We start from the raw sequence: 20,333 nt of genomic DNA on the forward strand, positions 1-20,333 counted from the left end.
ACAAGACTAGAGTCCTTGTAAGAAGAGGAAAGTAAGACACAGGCAAGTGCAGAGGAAAGACCCATAAAGACAGAGGGAGAAGACAGCCAGCTATAAGCCAAAAAGAAAATAACTCTGTGGACACCTTGATCTTGGACTTCTGGCTTTCAGAATCATGAGAAAATAAATTTCTGTTATTTAAACCATTCAATCTGTGGTATTTTGTTATGGCATGAGCAAGCAAATATATACACCAACAGTACAAGTTTAATAGGACCTTACATCTCTTAGGGATTATCTTTAGAAAGTGAGTATGACATTTCAGAAGAATAAAAATTGGAAGTAATGAGGACTGATATGGAGTAAATTATATTCCATGCATGTATGATTACGTCAAAATGAATATTTCACATTATAGTTTTATTATATATAACTATAATGCACTAATAAAAATATTTAAAAATAAATACAAAATAAAAATTAATTATGTCAAGAATGTAATGATTGGCCATACATCATGCCCTGCACTACTAACTAGTGAACCATACAATCAGGATGGCTAAAGTTGACCCCAAGAAACCAAAGGGCAAGATGTCTGCTTATACCTTATCTCTGCAGACTTGCAGAGAAGAACATAGGAAGAAAAATCCAGAAGTCTCTGTCAATTTTGCAGAATTTTCCACAAAGTGCCCTAGAGAGGTGAAAGACAATGTCTGGGAAAGAGAAATCTAAATTTGGGGAAATGGCAAAAGTGGATAAAGTACACTATGATCAGGAAATGAAGGAATATGGAGAAGGTAAGGTATGCAAGAAGAGAAAGGACCCTAATGCCCCCAAAAGATCACTGTCTGAATTCTTTGTGTTCTGTTTAGAATTCCGCCCCAAGATCAAGTCCACAAATCCTGGTATCTCCATTGGAGATGTGGTAAAAAGGCTGGGTGATAGGTGAAATAACTTAAGTGACAGCGAAAAGCAGCCATATGTCACTAAGTCTGTAAAGCTGAAGGAGAAATACAAGAAGGACGTTTTTGACTATAAGTCCAAAGGAAAGTTTGATGATGCAAAGGGTCCTGATAAATTTGCCAAGAAAAAGGTGGAAGAGGAAGACGAAGAAGAGGAAGAGGAGGAGGAGGAGGATGAATAAAAACTGTTTATCCTTTTCCTTGTGAATACCTTAGAGTAGGGGAGCGGTATGATTGACACATCTTATTTGAGATGTGTCTGTTACTTTCATTAAGTTCAATTACAAAATTTATCATGATCATATTGTAATCTCTCAAAGTGCTCTAGAAATCATCAGTGGTTTACATGAAGTGTCTCCAGGTATCAAGAGCACCCTGAAACTGTATCAAAGTTGTAGATATTTCCAAACATTTTTAAAGTGAAAAAAGGCACTCTCATGTTCTCCTCAGTCTGTGCACTTTGCTGGTGGTGTTAAAAGGCATTTGAAGATGTTTCTAACATTTCTTTTTTAATTTGTAAGGTGGTGTTAACTGTATGGTTATTGGCTAGAAATCCTGTTATCAACTGTACATATCTATAGTCTGTAAAAAAAGAATAAGACACCTGAGACAAATTCTTGATGCTCCTTGCTTGGCATTGAGGCTGTGGGGGAAGATTCCTTTTGGAGTCTTTAAAGTCAATTCTTGCTTTGGGGGCAACAAGATATTTAAAATATCCAACAAAATGAATTACCCATGAATTTTTGAAAGAAGACTTTAGAGCACTAAAACATGCCAGTAATTTCTGATAATTTAAATTATTAGAAATTAATATTAGAAAAATAATACAAGGGGGAGAAATGAATGACAGTAGAGGGGGTAGTGAGAGAAGAGGGGAGGGGAGGGGAGGGGAGGGGAGGGGGGATAGTAGAGGATAGGAAAGGCAGCAGAATACAACAGACACTAGTATGGCAATATGTAAATCAATGGATGTGTAACTGATGTGATTCTGCAATCTGTATTAATATTAGGAAAATGTAAAACTAAAAAAAAAGAATTCCTACTTCAGAAATCTACAAAGATAGTAGAGAAAAAAAAGGTTTAGTATTGAATAAGCATTAAATAAGTTCATCACAGGCAATCAGCTAATACTCTGCAAAGACAGAAAAAAAAACTCACTCTTTTATATTATATATAACCAAACCTGATTACTTATATGTTTTCAAGATAATAACTAGTTAGTCCTCAAATAAGATGTCTTGACAACACAATTTCTCATATATTGCTCATTCTATCTATACTGGTAATTAAGGTGACCATCTGTGTTAGCTAGTTGGCTTTATCCAGAAAAATAAATATATTTCTCATCTCGATAACAGGTGAACTCCCTACCCCCTCAAGGTAGCCTTGTACCTTTCTGCAGAAACTAGAGGAGGGGCACTATCTCTCTTGATGTTTCCATTTCAGATAGATGGCTCCCAGGTCCTTAAAATAGACATTCCTGAGTCATAAAGCTGGCCAAATACCAATCTAGTCTTCAAAAGAATTTATATACATTTCAAAGAGAGAAGAAAATCTGAAGTATTATAAGTTTTCTAAAGTAAATTCTCAAAAGAAAAAGGAGAGGGATATCACTCCCTCATTTTCCACGAAGATTTTTAACTCTCTAATTTTTAATTTGTATTTATCCATATACGATCATTTATGTTCACATAATGATAACACATATGAAAGCACAATTTTTAATAAATAGAAATGTTTAACTCTTTAAGTTAAAATTTTTTCTATGTGTTAGGGGCTGAGGTTGTGGCTCAGTGGTGGAGCGCTTGCTTAGCACATGTGAGGCACTGGGTCCAATTTCCCATACCACATAAAAAATAAATAAAGATATTGTGTTCATCTACAACTAAAATTGTTTTTTTAATCTTTTTTTTCTGTGTGTTTACCATCTTCCAAGTCCAAGCAAAATTTAGACTAGAGAACTCCATCATTGAAAAGGCCAACAAACCAAGGTCAAACAAGTCTTGCTATGGCAGAATTATCTTTACTCCTAGATTTTTCTAATTTAAAAAAGTTATATCAACATTATAGTAGAAGAGACCATTTGGCTTCATTCGATATTATACATGTCAAACTCAGTTTGGGAGATTCCTCAAAATTCATAGATGGGTTCCAATCACTTAAAATTATTTCTTTATCCTGTTGTTAATTATCCACGAAGTATTAAGATTCACTGAATATTGCCATCTAACACTGTCATCTAAAAGCAGATGGTGAAGAAAGATAAAAAATCAAACCAAAACATCCTGGAGGAAAGAAGGATCTCATAATCCACAGACTTCAGGAAACTTTCTGGACCCATTTTGGAGAGCAAGCCTTTGGATGACTCTATGTATCTGTCCTCCATCCCATTCTCCAGGACCTAGCACTCCCTGGGAGATCTCAGTGAATCCCACATAGGTTTAAATAAGCCTATATGCTATTAATGTCCAAATGTCTCTTGGACAGATCTCTCTGTAAACTCCAGACTTCTATATCCAATGGTTGACCTGACTTCCCCACTTGGACACCTCTTGCTTTACATGCCCAAAACTCATCTCCCAATCCTTACCCAAAACTGCTACACTTGCAGCCTTGCCAATTTTTGGTTAAGTGCAGCACAAAACTTTCAATTATTCAAGCCAGAAACCTTGGAATGCTTCTTGACTCTTTATCTCACATAGAAATAGAAATATAATTACGACATATCCAAACTCTGAGCATATCTTAACAGAGTTGCCAAATTATCCAAGCCAACACAGTTGCCAAATTCATTCTCTCTCTCTCTCTCTCTCTCTCTCTCTCTCTCTCTCTCTCTCTCTCTCTCTCTCCTAGGTTATTTTAGTAGTTTCCTAAGTGACAATGATATACTCTTTATCCTCTATAGTCTATTCTCATCATAGGAGACATGGTGATGATCTCAAAACATAACTTTTCTCAAAACAAAACACTCCTACACTGAACTCCATTCTTTACTTCACTCATAGAGTTGAAATGCTCCTATTGCCTTCAGTAATGAGCCGATGCTGGGAGCCATTAGCCAAGTAGGTATGACAAGTTCCTTGCCAGCGTGCCCCATGTTGCAGTGACATTGAATGTAGGTGACCTTGCTCAAGGACCAAGGCGGATTAGGGCGTTCCCGGTTTAGGTTCCAGGTTTAAGGTTTAAGATTATTCCTGCTGGGAATAGGGCGTATCCTGCTGCCTGAGTTCCCCTTGAGTTCTCACGGGATTCAGACAGTATATTTTGGAGATAGAAGCCCAGTGGATGTGGATTTGGGCAGAGAACGTGGATTTCCCCAGAACGTGATTGTAGACGGCTGGTGTGAGTTCGGGAATAAAGAGTTGCTGTTTGAATCTACAAGCTGTGTGGTGGCTCGTGATTGTGTGCCCAGCCAGGCTGCAGCATTTGTGCCCAGCCAGACTGCGGCAAGCCACTTTCATTTTCTTCTACTATTTTCCTCTCTCTTACCCTGCTCCAGCCATACTGGCCTTTTTCTCTATACTTGCTAAGTTTATTCCTGCCACACGTCCTTTGCACTTACTGCTCTGACTACACAGAAGAGTTCCCCTAAATTTTTAGAGTTGATTCCTTTCTCCCCTCAGGTTTTAGCTCACAATTTTTCTCTAAATAAGAACTTCCCTGATCACTCTGTCTGTTAGTCCCTAATCATCCTTCAGTTCATTTTCCTACTTTATTTTCTTTACAGCACATCTTTACTTAATGGTTTACTTGATTATTGCTATCTTCTTATCCTCACTCTTCCTTGACTGAACGTTCCATGGGATTCAAGATATTTCCTGTATTTTTCAAACTAAATCCAATACAATATGAGCCTCAGTGAATCCGTGTTAAATTGCTCCCTGATGTCTTATTGTGAGAATAACCTGAAATACATGTCCATATAGCATAACTAGACTAGGGTATCATAACAAAGAAAACCTGGTCACTTAACTGTAAGTTTAGTGTTACAGTTCATTTCAACATTTACCTAATTCACTATGTCTTTTACTTAATTATAAAACTTGAAGAAATCTCAAAAAAGTCCATCATCCTCAATAAACCTCATATAAATGAAAATTTCACAATTTCCCCCTAGATCTCACTCACAAAGAGAAATGTCCAGGTATCAGCTTCAACCATAGCTTGGCAGAGAGTAGGAGGCCTCAGCAACAGGGATTTTGTTTCTGCTCTCACCAGGAGACTGAAACAGGCCATCTAGCTCCTTGGTGGTTCAGGTTTTCCATTGGAGAAATTCAAATAGAAATATCTAGCGCTGTACTACACGTAAATAACAAACAATTCAATTTTTTAAAAAGAAATAAAATTATTATTTCTCTGATTTTTAACATGTTCTTGTTACCACTGGAAAAACTACACGTTCATGGAACCTCCAGTTATGCTGATATATTTGATTGGATTTAGAAAGTGGCTTGAGATTTACCGAAAATAGACTGCTTTCAAGGTAACAGACACATTTGTTGCAAAATCTTTACCAAGCTCTTTGAAGGGCAATGGAGCAATCCCTCTTCTTGAGACAGAGGTTAATACATGAAAGTTATATAGAAATGTTAGTAATACAGAATTCATCCCCAAGCCAAAAAATATTTTTGATAAGTTCTAATTAATGTATTTGGAGAACTAGAATAAAGGAGGTTATCTCAATTGTACTGGTTATGGTAGCCATAATCGGGGTGATTTTAACTAAGCAGCATTAGAATCCATAATAGCGTCAAAAAGAACTGAAGTTATGCTTTTTGGTGAGGAGAAATTTACAGCATGTGACAAACACTAGGAAAAAAAAAAGCTTTGAAACCAAATCCAGGTATAAACAACAGTACTACCACTTACTAGCTATGCACTCTGGGCCAAATTATTTACTATCTTGAATCTTCCATTTTCTCATTAGTTACGTGGGATGGTATGATCTGGAATGTCCCCCAATGCCTTATGTGTCGAAGGTTTGGTCCCCAATGCAGTGATGTTCTGAGGTAGGGTTTTGGGGGAGTGACTGGATCATGAGGGCTCTGACCTCATCCGTGGATCAATTCATTGATGGATTCATAGCTGAATGGAAAGAGGTAGTGAAAACTGTAGGACCTAGTTGAAGGGAGATTTTGATCTCAGGAGTGTCACCGTATCAATTCCTTGAGAAGATAGTACTTTGCCTGTAGGTAAGGCAGAAGTGACCAAGCTGGAGGGAAAGGAACTTATTTGGTGGTCTAAAGGTCTGGGTCCATAAAGGATGACAATAATAGTCCATGACTAATAGCATATGGCTATTTATATTGCAGCACTTTGAGAGCAGCCAACCTGAGTCAGTCCCAGGGAGACTTAGCACTGGCTTTTATTTATGTGCTCAAGTTTGGGGGCTTATGAGACACCATTTATCTTCCTAGCTTTTAGTGACCTTTGTTTTACAATAGAAAAACATCGCTATGGATAGACAAATTAAAATCATTCACCAACAGAAGGACTTATTTTTTTTTAAACTTGAGTTTTTCCTCACCAACTATCCCATTTCAACCACCTCCTGAATGAAGCAGAGATTGAATACAAGTCCACCAGAATCTTCAGGCCTCATATTCATAACATCTCAAGCCAAAACTTTTCTCAGAAGATAAATATTTTCTTCAAAGGGAATAGCATTTATTCTAAAACTGTGGCAAAACCTCATTATACCTTAGCCCCCTATTCTGGTTTTAAAATATCCCATCATACAGTGCTTTGTGAATTTAGACTTTCTGAAGTATAGATTAGCTCTTACTTTTTGCAGTTTGGCAAAACCTTCCTGATTTTGGAGTGCGCTTGTATAGATCTCACTAACCCAGAGCTGAAAGTCATGACTACTATTTATTAACTGTTTACCATAAGCCTAACAGCTCTATTAATTATTCACATATTATTTCATTAAATCATGATCAAAAAACAAAAGTACAAAGTATTTTCCCCATATCATAGACAAGGAAGCCCATCTTAGAACAGTGGTTCATAAAGTTGACTGCACATTAGAATTACCAGAACATACTTAAAATAGCTCCATGCCCAGGCTGTTCCACAGACAACTGAAATAAGAATCTTTGGGGTAGTACCCAAGCATCAGATGACTCCAATGTGCCATCAAAGTCAAGCATTAGCTGTAATACAGCACCCAAGATCGTGGGTGGCAGAGGACAGTCTTTCTATTCTAACACTCAGGATCTTAGCACTATGCCCACAGTTCTTGTGACAGCAGTTAGAATTGTCTAGGGAAATTTTTAAAAATACTAACACAAAGACCCATTTCCCAAAGATGCTGAGTCTATTGGCATGGTTGGGGGCCCATGTCATGGGAAAGTGTTTTAAAAAGTCATGTGAAGGTGTGTTTTAAAGTCTTCTAATCTATTTAAAAATGTAACTATGTTTGAGAGTAATCACTTTATATTATACTTTTCACTTTGATAAAAAACTATAATATTTATTTTCCTACATACGTTTAAAGCTTTCTGAAACCAATCTATATTTCTACATGCTTTCTCATTGGTCTTTCTTCCCCTAAGGAAATGTATGTAGAGTTCTTGACCTCCATCTGCTAATTAATATGATCGATGACTTTAATAATGAGTATATATTGAATACACCCTATATAATACATACACTCAAACATTCGGATGTGACTAAAAATCTAAAAGTTCATAATATAAATATTTCACTGGTGACTTTTTCAACAATCTGTGCATCTTAAATTTAAAAAAAGAGATAAAATAAAAAGGATAAAAGAGAGAAAAGCAAATCTTGGCCAGGTTTAATCCATTTCTAGAAGTGAAAGAGGGAATAATTATTATCAACCAGAATCCCAAAAGCAGAAATTAAAGAAAAGGCAAATATCACATATCTAGAGGCCCTCATACAAAACCAGGACACTGGAGATCATTAAAGAAATTTTGTAAATGAAGAGCAAAGCAAAAAGGAATCTGAAGAAGGGAGAAGATGCTCCAGTGGAGAAACAAGAATGTATTTTTACTTTGTAGAGTTATGCAGGTCATGTAATTTTCATAATTTTTTCCAAATTACTCTTTGTTACTTTTTTTTGAGAGAGAGAGAGAGAGAGTTTTTTAATATTTATTTTTTAGTTTTCAGCGGACACAACATCTTTGTTTGTACGTGGTGCTGAGGATCGAACCCGGAACACACGCATGCCAGGCGAGAGTGCTACCGCTTGAGCCACATCCCCAGCCCTCTTTGTTATTTTTTAGACTTATCCTTCCATTTTGTTTTCTTTTGGGGGAAATATAACTGGTATACAACAGAGTGTACATATTTTAAATTTATAATTGGGTGTTTGATATAACCATGCAACCATAACTACAGTAAAGTTAGTTATACCTGATTCTTTATGCCCTGATATAATCCTGCAATCCTCTTCTCACCAAGCAACCACTGAACTAATTTCTATCACTGCATGTTTGAAATTTCTAAAGTTAAAAACACTGGAATTGTACAGTATAGGTACTACATGGAATCAGACCACATGAATTCTGTTAAGCTTCTTTCACTAGCAAAATTATTTTGAGATCCATGTATTTCCTTGCATATTGTATCAATTCATCTGATGATATTATTTCTATATTAAATGTTTGGTAGAATTCACCAATGGCATCATGTGAACCTGACATTTACTTTGTAAGAAAGTTTATGACTACAAATTCAATTTCTTGAGTATATATAGGGCTGTTCAGGTTATCTAAATAAGTAAGATTTGATAGTCTGTAGCATTAAAGATTAAGTCCATTTTCTCCAAGTTGTAGATTTTATTAGACTAAAATTATTCTTAATTATTCCTTTGTCTTTTTAATATCTGTGGTATCTATAGTGATGTACTTGTTATCATTTCTGCTATTAGTTATACATTTCTCTTCTTTTTTTTCCAGGTTTGTTGACTCCATTGATCTTTTAAAGATACAGATTTAGTTTCACTGGTTTTCTTTATTGCTTTTTCTGTTTTCTAATTCACTGATTATTGTTCTGTCAACTAGCTCTGGGGCCTATGGTTAATCATTACACTGTGAGGTTCAGTTTCTTCTTTGCAGCACTGGTATAGGAACTATGCTGCATAATGCAGTTAAAAAGCACTTTTATAAGAGTATTTCCATTTCTCTTCTTTCTACCCTGTCAGTTCATCTGGTATTGGTTTTCTTCCACATGAAGAACCTCTTTTGACATTTCTTGCAGTAGAAGCCTCTTGGTGATGATTTCTTTCAGTGCTTGCATGTCTGAAAAAGGTTTTCTACCCTAAAAGTAATTTTCACTGTGTATCAAATTCTAGGTGGAAAAAGTTTTCTTTCCAGAAATTTAAAGATGTGACTCCAGAGTCTCCTTATTTGCTTTATTTCTCAAGAAAACCCTGTAGCAATTTTGATCTTTCTTTTTCTATATGTCACATTCTAGGTGAATTTTCGAGTTTTTCTTTAACACTATTTGTTCTGTTTTAAAAAAACTTGATTATAATGTAGCTTGGTGTGATTTTCTTCACATTTCTTATGCTTGGGATTTGTTGAGCTTAACGGATTTGTGAGGTTTATAGTTTATAACAAATTTGGGGGAAAAAAAATTTGCCCTATCTCTTTCAGAACTTCTTACATCCTACTCCTTGTCTCGTTTAGAAATTGCAGTTGCATATAGATTAGACCACTGCAAGTTGTCTCTAGGTCCCTAATACTCTTTTCTTAAAATTAATTATCCTCTTTTTATAATTTTTTACTTTATGGCCTTATTAATCTTTCTTTGCAATGATTAATCTGTTATTAATCCACTCCAGTACTTTTTTTATTTTATATGTTGTAGTTTTCATCTCCAAAAGCTCAATTTGAATCTTTTAAAAATATAGTCTATGTCCCCACTTTACTTTTTGAACATATGAAATATGTTATAGAAATTATTTTAGCGTCCTTGTCTGTTATTCTAACATTTGTGTGAGTTCTGGTTGGTGTTGATTTATTGGTTTTTCTTCTCATTAATGGTCATATTTTTCTGTTCCTTCGCATGCCTGTGCTCTTTGACTGGATGCCAGACATCATGAATTTTCCTTAGTAGGATGCTGCATATTTTGTCTTCCAATAAATACTAAATACTCTTGAGCTTTGTTCTCTGGAACACAGTTTAAGACCCCTGCAAATAGTCTGGCCTTTTCAGGTCTTGCTTTTAATATTTTTTTAGTTGGTATCAGAGCTTTGTTTAGTGTGAGCTAATTATTCCCACCACCAAGGTAAATCCTTTCTGAATAATATGCCCAAGGTTCCATAATATATAATGTCCTCCAGTCTGACTAGTGGGAAGAGGCACTATTCTGAGCCTTGTGTGGGTTCTAGTCATTTTTCTTTCTAATCCTTTTAGAGGTCGTTTCCTTAGTTGTGGTAGTTTCTTCTCATTGCAAGGTCAGCCCTCAGCTGAATACTCAGGGAGGACTCTGCAGATCTCTGGAGTTTTTTCTCAAGTACTTTATGGGTGAACTCCAGTGGCCTTGGTCTTCCCACACTCAGCTCTGTCTCCTCAATTCAAGAGAATTTGCCAGTTAAAACAAGGGTTCCTCTTTTCTGAGTCATGGCCTGGAAAACCTCTCTATAAAGCTAGCTGGAACAATCATAGAGCTCACCTAATTTGTTTCCTGTCTCTCAGGGATCACTGTTCGTTGTTGTCTCAAATGTTTTATCTGGTTTATTAGGCTTCAGTGAATCTGATCCCTGTTATTTTATTTTTGCTGGAAGCATTTTCTGGTTATTTAAAATTCCCCAATTCTAGATGTTTGATGTAATCATGGAGCTACATTTTACCAAGGAGATGGCAAGTATGAAGTGTCCAAATAAGAGCAAGATTTCTCTTGCAGTTCAGGACACATACAGTTAACACACATGTAGATTTGGTCTACTCAGCTATATTACAAATATCGCAATGACGAGAATTTTTTTCTTGCATTCTTCACTTATCCTTTCATCATCCCTAGACTGTACCCTGCAGAAACAGGATAAATGGTGGTAATTACTAATTTGCATTCTCCTTTCATAATCTAAGTCTCTTTCTTTTGCCTTAGCTAAGACAGCCTACCATCACAAATGCTCACTAACATACATGCCTTGCTCTGTAGATCTTGTAAAACTTCTCTAGCATCTTTAATAGGCAAAAATATCCCAAGTCTGGTTCCTTTTTAACCCATATGAAAGGAGAGGAGCTATCTCACATGCCTTTAATAATTCTTAACTGTTGATCTGAAAAATGTTGGCATGTAATGGCTGACTGGAAGAATTAAACATGGGTAAAAACGTCCTGAGGGTTTTTTACAGAGCCAGTGAATTGGACACTGAGGCAGTATGGAGATTTAATGCAAATCATTTGATCAGGCATGGCTTAATTCCAATCCTGCTACCACAGACTGTGAGGCATTGGATCAGATTCCCAACCTCACCCAGCTTTGATCTGATCATCTGTCAATGAGCACAGAGACACCACTTTGCAGAACGCATTAATGTGAGACCCTGTTACCCAGTGGGAGGAGACATTTTGTAATGTGGAAACTGGCTCGGCTCTGCTATTAATTAGAAGTGGGGTTCATGGTCAGTCACTTCAAGGTGAGGGTCAGTTTCACCTTCAGAGTTGGGTGGAGATTCTATTGGATGATGCAGGTGAAAACCACTTGGTAAATTGCCTGCAATGAATATTCATTGATTAATCTTTAACTACTAACAACTACTTTGATGACCCATAAGACCTCTGTGGGGTTCTTGAAGAAAATTAAAACACTTGGGGGCCAGGGTGACAGTTGATATTTTAGTCTTTCTTCACCCAAGTCTTCATTTCTTCCAAATCAATGGTGTGCTCTCTTCAGAACCAAAACACAGTTATTCAAGACTGTCAGGATGGAAACCCCAGTGTTCATCAGACCTAATTAATTTTTGCATTATTATTTTTTAAATATTTTATGTATTTTCAATACAAATTGATACAATAAAAACCACCACGCAAGCATAGAGCATTTTGCATTATTATTTCATCAGGTCTCACATTTTGGCATTAAATAATGATATAAATCAACTCTAAAGCAGCATGAAAACACCAGTAAAGACAAATATTATCTTAACTTTCTCATATTGTTCTGTTATAATGTCTCCTATTAGAAGTGGTTAGAAGGAAAAGAAAAATACCTCTTAAAATGGTCCCGACCATAAATATTTAAATTTTGATGTGCCTCATGCTAGACAAGAGAGAAGAAAGAAAATCTAACAAAAATGCAATACTGTCTTGAGTAGTGATAGAGAAATAAACAATAATAATACATAAAGAAATAAAATTGATAAAGAATCAGCAAATAAAAGACTCTCAAGAAACCTTTCCGTAGAGCACATATAAACAGAATGCTGGAGCAGTTAGAAATCTTCTTTATTTTATCCCATGCTGACTATACTCAGAATTGCCATGAAGGTAGAAGAACAAAACACCACTTTTTTCCTTAACCATAGTAGTCACAGAAAAAAAAATCCAAATATATTAAATATTGGTTATCAACTTCAAAACATAATTCTAAGTGTTAAGATAGTCTAGTACTAATTCTTCCTGACATAGCAATAGCCAGTGACACAAAGCTAAACTCAGAGCTGTTTTAAAAATTATTTCATCATTTTTCAAGAATTGATGGGAAGAATTGGAACTATTTTAAAAATGCATGTATATATACACACATCCCATCATTTCTACATGTTATTTTTTTAGTGCTGGTTCTCTGCAATGGTGGAAATAGGGAGGGGGGAAGAAATAAGAATTGTTAGGGATCAGGGTAGTTTGAGAAGCCTCCTCTGGTGAATTCTGATGAACACCCAAATCCTGAGCAACTTTTCTCAAGTTTCCAGTTTTCAAAAGGAAAAAAATTAACTGTTTGAACATAAATTTTGCCTCCAAGTTACTGCTGATTTAATTACTTAAGCTGAATTAGTCAAAATCATCTTTGTTTTGAAAGATTGCCAGTTAAAGGAGGACCCCTTCCCTTTCAAGAGAAAAGCAGTGTGACTGGGTGTGGGGGGGGGGTGGGATGGGGGATTCGGGGATGGAGTGGGGAGGTGGAGTGGAAAACACAACCAAAAAGCAGAAGACAAAGTGGTGGGCCTAGCATGTGGGTGTCCTAAAGCAAAACACAAGCACAAGTTGAGAGAGTGGGTGAAGACCAAGAAAAGAGGTACCAGTCAGATGGGGCAATCCACACTCAGGCACTAAAATAATGATTGAAAGGATCCTCCTACATAAGATTGATACTCAACCAGCACCCTGAGGGCCCACTGTGTTGAGCCACTGAGCTTCATTTTTGTTGAACACACAAACATTTGTGAAACGTGCTAACATGTGCTATGCATTGTCCAAAGAGTTCTTCCTGAAAGTTCTTGTTTAATCTTCATAACAACCCTGCAAGGATGTCTCCACTGTTATTTCCATTTTACAGATGGGGAAACTAAGATTCAGGCAATATAAACAACTCACCTGATATTACGAATCTCTTAATGACAGAAGGCAGATCTATACTCAGGTAATTTGATTCCAGAGCCGCTGTCCCTATCCAGATGCTGTATTGCAAATTAATGCTTTATTGGTAGAATCTGGAAAGGTTGAAGGGGTAGTATTGACATCATCCCTCATGCACAAACCCTACTGCAATCCTTATGCTACTCTTCAGGTTTCCCATAGTTTCGTAAACTAAATGTACAGTTTCAATGTCTTCAACATGGTATAAACTTTCTCTACCTGTATCTGTTGACACACACCTGCTCAACCTTCACATAGCTACAGTAACAATGGGGCAGAGCCAGTGCCTAAGGAGGAATTTGAGGGTATTGTGCAATGTTAACTTTGGTAGAGTTTTCTCCCTGATTAGATACTCCATATGTTAATGGGAAAAAGAACTTGATTCTCTGAGGTCTTACAGCTGCTTAGTAAGGAAGCTGCATGAAGATCCCACTGGGCAGCAGAGAGAAACTGGGGCAATCTCACCTATGTCACTTAATTCCTAGGTGATCACCACATGGTCATAAACGTCTTTGAGTTTGTTTGCCCATCTGCATAAATGACAACATAAAACCCCTAAACCTCTAGCCATATTATGAAAACTAAAAAGAACAATAGGTATAAAAGAGCCTGGTACTACATCTGGAATCTAATAATGCGGTAATGCTTTGAGTATATTAGCCTGAATGTCATAGGTGCTTGCTTGTGTGTGTGTGTGTTCTCTCTCTCTCTCTCTCTTTCTTCTTTCTTTCTTGGATTAAATCCAGTGCTAGCCAAGCACTTTACACTGAGCTAGATCTCTAGCCTAATCTGATATTTCTATATTTAATTGCCTATTGGCTCATCTTATTTTCTCTTAAATTAAATGCAAAAACTGTTTGCATTGTGATAATTCTTTACTGGTAGACTACAAACTTTACTGTACATAAATATCCCTAGAGATATTATTTTAAAATGCAGATTCTCTAAGCTCTACTTACAGAGATTCTGACACAAAAAAATTACGGTGAGGCGCACTTTTAGTAAGTATGCTCAGGAAAACACATTTTGAACATTGCATGTGCTTGCTCTCTGCTTTCTCTCTCTCTCTCTCTCTCTCTCTCTCTCTCTCTCTCTCTCCAAGAAAGCCAATACAAGTGAGTTGTTATTTCATAGGCCTGGAAAATCAGTCTTCAGCCCATCTGCACTTGTTACAATATTACTACAGAAATGATATTCTTGGAGAATGTGCCCATTAAACCACATGACTAAGTTGCCTTCTAAATTATGAGATGAATATCTCTGTTCGTGATGATCATTCTGTTGTCCTGCAATTCTTGATATTTGTATCACTCAGAACCCTGCAATTTTAGCTTGCACTTTGTCCTTCATGAATATTTGTCTTCTTAACAAAAGTGTAAGCTGTTCTGAGCGCAGAAACTGTAACTTCAACTCCATCTGAATCCCTACAATACCACCTTTTTGTACATAGTCATTCAATAAAGATAAACATAAACATACTGAAATTTGTGAGTATCCCCTAAATGCTATTCCTAAAAGCCACCAGGTATTTTGGGGGTGGCCATGAAGTTACTAGACCCCTTTGTTAGCACTGAGAGCTACTATGACCCCCTTCACTGTCATCTAAGCTCTGAATATTGCCTTGGAATTATGGGGTTCCTGTCATAGGTATAATGGAAATCCAAAGTTGAGTCCAGACCTATCTTTATTCATATGTATCTCTAAGCAATGAAGGAAAGAGAGAAAATATTCTGTAGTCATTGCTGCTCCTTGTTTACTTTGCTCCTAGTAGGTACAGAGTAGTAGACAGATGTTATAGTTTGGATATGAGGTGTCTCCCAAAAGTTCCTGTTAATGCAAAAATATTCAAAGGTGAAATGATTGGATTATGAAACTGTAACTTAAGCAGTCCATCCTAGTTTGAATGAACTGAATGACTGAATAGTAACTGTAGGCAGGTGGGGCATGGTTGGAGGACGTGGGTCACTAGGGGCATACTCTGAAAGGGTGCATCTTCCCAGTGGCCCTTTATCTTTCTCTCTCTCCCTCTTTCCCTCCCTCCCCACTTTCTCTCTCTCTTTCCTGACTCCACCATGAGCTGAGTAGCTTTCCTCTACTGAGCCCTCCCTCCATGATACGCTGCCTCACCTTGGGCCTAGAGCAATAGGGTCAGCTATCTATGGACTGTGACCACTGAAACCATGAGCCCTAAATTAACTTTGTCTTCTCTAAGTTGTTCTTGTCAGGTATTTTGGCTATGGCAATGAAAAGTTAGCTAAAACAGTGGCAAGTAGACATATACCTATATTTCTAATACATTTTTGAAAATCACCAAAAAGCATGTTTCTTTTTATTTGTTTTAATTAGTTATACATGACAGTAGAATGCACTTATATACTTTGAAATATCATACATAGATGGGATATAATTTCTCATTTTTCTGAGTATACATATTGTGGAATCACATTGGTCATACAGTCACATACATATATAAAGTAATAATGTCTGTTTCATTCTACTTATCTTTCTTATCCCCACATCCCCTGCCTTCCCCTCCTTTCACTTCCCTCTACCTAATCTAAGGTAACACTACTCTTTTTTTTTTTTGCATTACAATTCTTAATACACATATATACCACAATTTTTGTATCTCTGTTTGTATATAAAGTATGTTGACACCCAATTCAAGTCTTCATACATGTGCTTTGTATAATGATGTCCATCACATTCCACCATCCTTGCTAATCCCCTGCCCCTCCCTTTCCCTCCCACACCTCATCCCTATCTAGAATTCATCTATTCCTCCCATGCTCTCCCTCCCAATCCCACTATGAGTCAACTTCCTTATATCACATCAGTGTTTATTGCAGCACAATTCACAATAGATAAATTGTGGAGCCAACCTAGATGTCATTCAGTGGATGAATGGATAAAAAAATGTAGCATATATACACAATGGAATTTTACTCAGCATTTAAAAAGAACAAAACCATGGCATTTGCAGGTACATGGATGGCGTTGGAGAAGATAATGCTAAGTGAAGTCAGCTAATCCCAAAAAGCATGTTTCAATGTTACTTAAAATTTTAAGTAAAATAAGAAGAGTATATCTAATGTAGAATATTATTTCACCCACTTATGATTAGTGAAGTACATGCTGGGTGTTGCAATAGGAGAATCAGCACAACCGAGGACATAGGGGAGCAAGTCTCTACTGCTTTCTCATGGCTTCAACATGTCTACATTCTCTCACCAATAGAATCCCAAGAACCCTCCATATCAATTGCCACTACTTCTTATAATGTAATATTATGAGCAGAAAATTCATGTATTTTCTTGGCCCCTATTCAAAATGACTAGTTATTTAACAGCTTCAATGGGTTTCTTAGAAAATTGTCTTTCCAAGTAAGTTTCTCAGCACAGGAATGAATCTTTGAGAAAAGCTCTTATTTATAAAATTAAAAGTTGCCTTTTGTTTAGCCTTGGAGACTTTCAAAGGAAAAGACTTGTTTGAGTCCATGTCACAAGAAGAGTTAAAAGTACAATTAAACAGAGCTGCTCTACATCTCATAGTGGAGTCCCTTTTTTGTTGTTGTTGTTTTTGATACCGGGTATTGAACTCAGGGGTATTTGACCACTAAGCCACATCCCCAGCTCTATTTTTGTATTTTATTAGAGACAGGATCTCACTGAGTTGCTTAGCATCTCGCAGTTGCTGAGGCCAGCTCTGAACTCAAAATTCTCCTGTCTCAGCCTCTCAAGCCACTGGGATTACAGGCGTGCGCCACTGCGCCCGGCTCACAGTGGAGACATGAAACAGACAAATAAGTTCCCTGAGAGCATCAATCAAGTTGAGTACTTCTGTTCTTTTTTACTAAACACTGAGACAATGATTGGAATAATGAGAAACAATGCTGAAAAAACAATAGAAAATTGCTTGCTTTCTCCCCCTTTCTACTACTGCTTCCAAATGATAGCTATAACTCAGTAAAAGATCATAGAGGCTGGCATTTATGCTCAATGCCACTTCCTACAAGGCTTCTATTTACTAAATTCCTCCTAAATGAATATCTAGCTGAGGGGAGTAAATTGTATGTGAACATCCCTATCAATAGCAAGCTAAAATATATTGGCATGATATCAAATAAATAGAGTAGATAAATATATTAGTCTGGCACAGGATTGCTCATGGTGAGCTGTTTTATAGGTTTGTGGCAAAGGAATAGAAGATGTATTACAAATAAATGCGCTGTACTTAATGTTATTGTCTCATGTGAGAAGACTCAATCTTGCTAGACCAAATAAGAATTTCAAGAAAGGATTTGAGCCTTGCTCCTAAGTTTTTAAATCAGAATGTAGTACTCTTTCTAAGGTTGTAGGATTTCATATCTGAGTTGAAGAAGTTAAAACTGGCTAAAATAAAGAAAGCTGTATCCAAAAGAATGAATTGGGGAGACTCTGTCGAGAGAGTCATGAAAATGTTTGCTAATGAATAAATTTAAATTCATTACTGAGAACTGAAGCAGTGCAGCATTTGTTAAAATTAGCCTACAACTTTGATTTGGGGAGGAAACTTTATGCTCTATAAGGGAAGAGTGATAATTTGTGCATTCTTGACATTTTGACTCTTTCTTACATGATATGTTTTCAAAATCTACAATAGAAAGATAACTCTTGTTTTGTTATTAATGTTTCCAGAAAGAAGACCAGACAGAAGGAAAACATTTCTTCCTCAATTAAAAAGGCTTTTAAGCCTTTTTGCTTGAATTTCACTAATGCCTCATTTGGCTAAATCAATCATGTTGTTCTGCTATTCTATTAAAATGTACTTTAATAACAAATGTTTGAAATCCAAAGTGACATTTTTTCTAAGACGCATTACTAATAAAGTAACACGCATTTTCATCCTGCGTGAAACAGCTGGACCATGACGAGATCACATTAGCACTAATTAAAATGATATTTTTTGTGCAATTTTTGCTAACCCAGCTTCATTGGACTCAAAAGGATTTTTGAAATCCATAATAAAGGCTATTATGTAATCTTACCATGATTCTCTTGAATCAGGCTACTGTCTAATTTCTCTGTAACGATATTTTCTTAAAACTCTCACTCAATAAAATCAATATTAAGTTTTTACTCTTATAGCTCTTTTTTCAATATATGATCCTCATTTAATTTAAAAAAATTAAAGCTTTAATTTATTTTGCTTGATGAACAAGAAAAATATAATATTAAAGGCAGCATTTTGCAATGTTTCTCTTTTTCCTCACTTTACTGGGTCCCTGTTGTTCCCAACGTATAATTTGCAAAACATATTGCTTCAATACTTACAATGAGAGAGGCGGCCCAGCTGTGGGAGGGAGAGGACAACAGCCTCCAATATTACCATAATAATCTGCCTAGAGTCCCATGAGCCCTCTGGTATATACAATTCTCTGTACTGCAGGCCCCAGCTGGAGAACATTCTCTTGACATGTATGCCAACCTTTGCCTGCAGGCAAAATAAAAAAAGGCAGAGAAGTAATCATGAAAATAAAAAATCTTGTCAACGGCATTAGGATGCAGTTCCCATGTTTTTGCTCACGTAGGCAGGCATTGTGCTAACAAAATGATATGAGACTTTAAAAGACTGCAGCTGGTATGTATTTAGATCTTTAAAAAAAATGTGTTACGCTAATTCTGCAATCCTAAAATTTGGGTAAGGGAGGCGGGACCGTGGGCCGTGATAGTTTAGGTATTACTGTCAATATATATGACAACTTTATTTACCAACTAGCACTTGGAAGATTGCTTATTGTAAGGGTTGGACAAAATGGAGCAGTGTGACAGTACTGAGGTTAGTCATGGATGAAACTTTCAAACAAACATTATACCTTTTGGCAAATGAATGTAAGAGGAACATGAGCAATTGCTGATTGACATACTTTTTAAACAATCGCACAAAGTTAATATTGTATCTGCCCCTAAAAACTCAATCTTAAATTAGAGAAATGATATTCACCTTTAAAATAATAAGGCCAAATGAATGTCAAAAAAAAAATGCTTCTTTAAACAAAACACATGCGTAACATGTGAAACTAAAACAAGTTCAAAAACCAATAAAGCACAACAGGCTTGGAATATTCAAAATTAATATTAAAAAATTGGGCACCTTTGTTAAAGCACTGAAAGTTTTCAAACTTCATTTGTTGAAATAAGAGATTACTCTGAAAACAAATTAATTCAAAATAAATCTGCAATCACACACATTCTAAACACGTTAATTTGGTCAGTATCCCACTGGATAAATACTCTAGACAGGTAAGAAGATGCCATTACAGATGTAGGATGTTAGCTTTTCTTGTCAAATTAATTTTCCAGATACTAGTCAGACTGGAAGAGGGCAGTATAGTATTATATTATTCTTAAACATGGCCAAAAAGTGTTCAGTTTTACTGTCTTCACAAATCTGGTGATGCTAAATCTTTCTACCTTGCAGGTTAAGAGACAGATTTAGACAAGTTGAAGGTCACAGGGTCATGGTGAGTCATGGTTAGATGTTGACCACTTATATGTTGACTACTTAGATGTTGACAGAATATATAAATAGGATTTGTAATTGTATATTTATGTGACTAATTAATGTCAATTTCTCCCAGCAAATATAAACTACATGAGGTCAGTATCACCTTATTTAGTTTTGTTTAGTAATTTAGGAAATTCTATTCACCATCTCATACCAAGTGCGTGGTATTTGCAGAAAGAATGAGTGCATGCAAGTAATCATTCATTCATTCAACAAATATTTACTGAGACTCTAGGGATATAGGGATGAGCAAAGCTTGACTTCAAACCATAGAAGACAAATAATAGT

General features: G+C 36.3%; 1 pseudogene; it reads left to right on the forward strand.

Moving 5' to 3' along the window:
- The first annotated feature begins 528 nt into the window (after window positions 1-528).
- On the forward strand, window positions 529-1,123 carry LOC114097570 (high mobility group protein B3 pseudogene; annotated as a pseudogene).
- The last annotated feature ends 19,210 nt before the right edge of the window (window positions 1,124-20,333 follow it).

Source organism: Marmota flaviventris, chromosome 4 (genome assembly GCF_047511675.1).
Source record: "Marmota flaviventris isolate mMarFla1 chromosome 4, mMarFla1.hap1, whole genome shotgun sequence".
Classification (NCBI taxonomy): domain Eukaryota; kingdom Metazoa; phylum Chordata; class Mammalia; order Rodentia; family Sciuridae; genus Marmota; species Marmota flaviventris.